The sequence below is a fragment of the Gracilinanus agilis genome, chromosome 2 (assembly GCF_016433145.1).
Source record: "Gracilinanus agilis isolate LMUSP501 chromosome 2, AgileGrace, whole genome shotgun sequence".
Lineage (NCBI taxonomy): Eukaryota > Metazoa > Chordata > Mammalia > Didelphimorphia > Didelphidae > Gracilinanus > Gracilinanus agilis.
Window position 1 is genome coordinate 334,980,417 of NC_058131.1, and position 5,009 is coordinate 334,985,425.

Here is a 5,009-nt window from a genome sequence, read left to right on the forward strand (position 1 = left end):
AGAGAGAGAGAGAGAGAGAGAGAGAGAGAGAGAGAGAGAGAGAGAGAGAGAGATTGAGAGAGAGATTGAGAGAGAGAGAATCAGTTGCCTGATTCTGCTAAGGGGGTTACCTGAGAAAAGAAGAAGCTGGGAAAAGAGGATTAGGAAAAACCTAATCTCCCAAATCCAGAGCTCTCCCTGGGAACAGGCCTGCCAGGAGGTGGTGTGGAATAAGGAGCCTGAGACCTAGGCCTTCCTGGGTCCTTCTTGACAGTGTCATGGCACCTCAGCTCCTCCCCAGGAAGGTCCTGAATAGATGGATGCTTCCTTACTTGGGGAGCTAACCTTGAGGAGGAACATTTCTATGCATTACCACAGGGGCTGGAGGCATCTGCAATAATGCGGGGCAGGCACAGCTGTACTGCAGGCTGGGATGGGGCCCTTGGCTCTACCTACTCTCTGAGAGGCTAAGACCAAGTGTAGGAGAGGGCATCCAGACCAGCTGAGAGAGCCCCTGCTTACCCAGGCTGGAATCCCAGTCAGCCACAAGCTGCCTCGAGTTCCCATAGGGCTGAAGCTCCCAGATGAGTTCAGTGCTTTGAAGCCTCCTCAAACCCATGAGCTTGTCCAATCCCACAGTGAAATGAATTCAACAAGCATTTACTAAGCCCCTACCCTTTGAAGAGTTCATGGGGCTTGGCACTGGGGGCCACATAAAGATCTGATTCCAGATGCAGTCCCTATTTTAGATGTGATTCCAAATTCAGACGTGGTTCAAATTTAAACTCATCCCTCTCCCTCCTCCTTCCTCCCCAATCCCTACTCCTTGCCTGGTTACTGACTGATGGGAATCCCCAGCTATGGACTCCTTCCTTCAGCTTAAGCTCCAGCAGCTTCTGCTCAATGGGTTCTCCATCAGCTCATTTGCCCTACTGGGTACTGGCCTCGCCAACCCTAACCCTTCCTCTTTCCCCTTTCTGATTCCGTTGCACCTTTCCTCTGCCCTCAGCCCTTATGTCTCCTTCCATGTACTTCAATATTGTTGGTGCCACCCTCTTCTTCCTCTGCCTTCCTCTCAGGCCCAGGCAGGGGGAGGCTGGGGGATTCCCAGGCCGGGCTTTCTGTACTAAGACTTTTTTGTATGCCACAAACTTTTTGTATATTTTTAATTTTGCTGCAACATGAGATATTAAAGTCATTTCAGTACAAACCCCCCTGGCTCTTGTGGATCTGTTTCCTGAACTAGGGAAGGGGAAGTAGATGGGAGGCCACAGCTTGGTCTCCCTTCCAAACCTCCCTCTTTGGGGAAAGGGTCTGCCTCAGAGCAGCAATCAGGAATTCTGGCACCTGGGGAAAAAATTACTGGAGGTTGGGAGTGGGGCTGGGGACCTGGCATCTACTCTTATGAGAGATTAAGGTAGCCTGGAAACAGAGGTCATGCAAGCTGAGTAGCCTGAGAAACTAGGGGCCTGGGGTATTTGAAAGGTTGGCCACCAGGGAGCACAGTGGATGGATGGATGGATGGAAGGAAGGAAGGAAGGAAGGAAGGAAGGAAAGAAGGAAGGAAGGAAGGAAGGAAAGAAGGAAGGAAGGAAGGAAAGAATGAAGGGACGGAGAGAGGAAGAAAGAAGTTGGGGAAGGCAAGATGTGAGCCATCTCCTGAATTTAACTGAAGAAGAGGGACAGTGACCCAGAGATATGGGGATCATTACAACAGAGATCTGGACAAAATAGAGAGAATTTTAAAGGGAATCACTAAATATCAGTGAGGGAGTGTCTGAAAAAGGTCCAAAGAGAGCCAGAAGTATGCCAACTCTTCTTCTTGGTATTATGTGTCAGAGTGTATGAGAGAAGAAATAGCCACCCTTGGAAATATGCCAAGAGAGGTGGTGTCTTTAGGAGGAAGTTGGGTATGGGATGGCAGCAAGACCAGCTGGAATTAAAAGGAAGTGAACTGGGCTTTCTCCCAAATCTTGATATCCTACTAGGCATAAGAAGTGAGTCCTCCTGTATCCCTCCTGCTTTGGTTGTGAGGATTAGGATTGGGACTGGGAGAAGGTGAAACTTGTGTTTGATTTTCCTCTGCTGATTGGAGAAAGAGGTAAACCGAGCAGTCAGACTTCTTTGAGCCCCAATTTTCCAATTATTCCATACAATTAGAGATCATCCAATCCCCTCTTTCTACAGATGGGGAAAAAGTGAAGCCTAACCAAATTAAGTGACTTGTTATAAAGCTAGTAAGTAAACAGAGTCAGAACTTGAACCAAGAACTTCTGAATTCAAATCCAGGGTTCTTGGTGCATGGTAAGTGTCCATAAGAGAGAGACAGAAACAAAATGGCACTGAATGATTTGAGGAGAAAAGATCACTTTTGGCTGGGGGACAAGGGTGACGGGAGGGAGGTTTCATGGAGGAGGAAGCACCTGAGTTGAGCCTTAAAAGAGAGGACAGATTTCACCAAACTAAATATTTTGGAATTTTTCCTATGAGGAAGTCCTCAAAGGGTCTTTAGCAAGGCGAAGGACATGGCCAGAAGGGTACATTAGGAAAACAAGGAGGACCACGAGTATAGGAGGAATCGAAGAGGGAGAGGTTAGCAGACTGCCAAAGTATTCTAGGAAAGAGGGGTGGAAGCCATGCTTAGGGGTTAGACTAAGTAACCTCTAGAGTAACTTCCAGCTCAGACTTTTCCCTGCCAGCTGATGCGTGCGTAGAGAACACAAACAGATAATTATTTCTCACATTTCTGAGTCACTCTTTCCAAATCACAACTCTGTAATTTGAACTATATAAATATTACTCTCCATATTTTACAGATAAGGAAACTAAGGCTTAGAAAGATAGGGTAAGTACCACATCTAGTAAGTGCTTGAGGTTGGATCTGAGCTCAAACTCAGTGTTCTTTCCATTATCCTGTACTGCTTTTCACTACAAATACAAAGAAAACCTGGTTTTCCTTCCACACCCAACCTTATGAATTTGCAGACAGCACCTGGAATTTAGAGGGTATTTGGATTCCGGGGAAGGTCTGAACTGACTCGGGGAGTCTAACGTAGCAGAGAGGACAGGAATGACATCTGCTCCCTTCCTTCCTGGGACTGAAGTCTGGTCCAGACCAGTTTCCTGCCACCATGGCTGGAAGGGTAGGATATTGAGAGAGGAAGGAGGAAGTGATTGTAGGGCCTAGCCCTTCCTGGCCCAAGACATCTGGCCTCTGGGGGGTGGGGAGGATGAGGGAAGAAGGGTCTAAGAACTAGTCCATTAGCCTCCATCTCTTAAAGGAGGGAGCCCTGAACCCAAGGGGGTATCTATATTTTCACTTACTGCCATAGCTGAAACCCAGAGAAGGAACATAGAAGACTTACCAAAGATGGTGACAGAACTGGGATGAGAACAGACTATTTAAATCATCAATGTGCCCGATGCTGCTTCTGTTGAATGATCTCTTGCTCTCTTCTACTCTTGACACTTTTCCATTCCTTCTCGTTTGTTTTTTTCAATCCTGCTTGAAGAAAAATAATTTTCCCTTTTTGAACAGAGGAGAAAACTGAAGCTGAGGAAGGTTAAGCTATTTATACAGGTCATACGACAAATGAAGAGTCAGGGGCCAGAATTCTAGTTTCTTGAAACCAGTCTTGGACTCATTCCACCAAGTTTTAGACACTCACAACTTTATTGTTGTTATTGTTCAATTGTGTCCAACTGTTCATGACCCTGTGAACCTTGTCCATGGAGTTTTCTTGGCAAAAATACTGGGATAGTTTGCCATTTCCTTTTCTAGTAAATTAAGGCAAACAGAAGTTAAGTGCCTAGGGTCACACCACTAGTAAGTGTCTGAGAAGTTTGAACTCAGGTCTTCCTCACTTCAGGCCCAGGGCTTTATCCACTGAGCCACTTACCTGCCTCCTGGGCAAACAGAGGTTAAGTGAATTGCTCAAGGTCACATAGCTAGTGTTTGAGGTCAAATCTGAACTCAGGTCTTCCTAATTCCAGGCCCAGTGCTCTATCCACTGAGCTGGACAAGTTGCCCATTTAAAACCTGGATTAGGGGTATGCTTGAACCAGCTCTTACCAGCTTGACAAAGCTGATGGGCAATGTCAGTGTGAGCATCTACATCTTGGAAACCTGTAAATGTTACAAATCAGGGCTCAATTAACTGTTGTTTTTTTGCTTGTTGCTTTTTGAGTAGATTAGGAAAGTATTAATAATGCATTATAATAATAATAATAAAGCATTAATACTAAGGCTTACGCTTAAAAAAGATTTTTTTTTCTTGAAGAGCTGATTGTTAAACATTTAGCAGCACATCTCTACCCATGGTGTAATGAAAAGAGCTTCTGATCTGGAGTCAGCAGAACTGAATTCAAAGCCGTATTTTGCTACTTGCTATCAATATAACCTTAGATGAGGGGCCTCACCTCCATCTATTAAATGAGGAACTAGATGCTCTCCAAAGTCCTCTCTGATCCTAAATCCTACAGTCCTATGATCCTACAATTGCCCATTAGATCTGAGATAGTTTGGGACGGAGAGGAGTGAAGGCATAGGAAGGGATCCTGAAGGAGTAGGCCTAGAGTTTGGCACTAGGGAGCCACGGACAGTATAAGGACAACTCATGGACAACTCTGTGGTTTTAAAGGCTCTGAAAAGGAGGTTAAACTTTTATCCTTCAAAAAGTCTCCAAAAGCAAGCACTGGACAGAGGAATTAAATGTAGCTACATAGCATCTAGTGGGTGTGCATTGCCAGCCCTGATTATCTCCTCTTTGCCTTCTGAGAAAGTGGCTCCCATATCCTTCCCCTTATTCTCTGTTGTTCCCCAGCTCTCCCCAAGAGGAGCTGCCACCCCACTCAGGACTCCTTCCCCTGGCATGGGGTCCCTGGGACCTCTTCTCACTCTAGTCCAGTGCTTCTTATCAGGCCAGGAGGGGCAGGAATTCCTGGCCAGCTTGGTGGAGTTTCCGAGGCAGGAAATACAACAAAGAAAATTCTCAGTCAGTGGAGAGGTGGGGCTTGGGGGGGAACACACC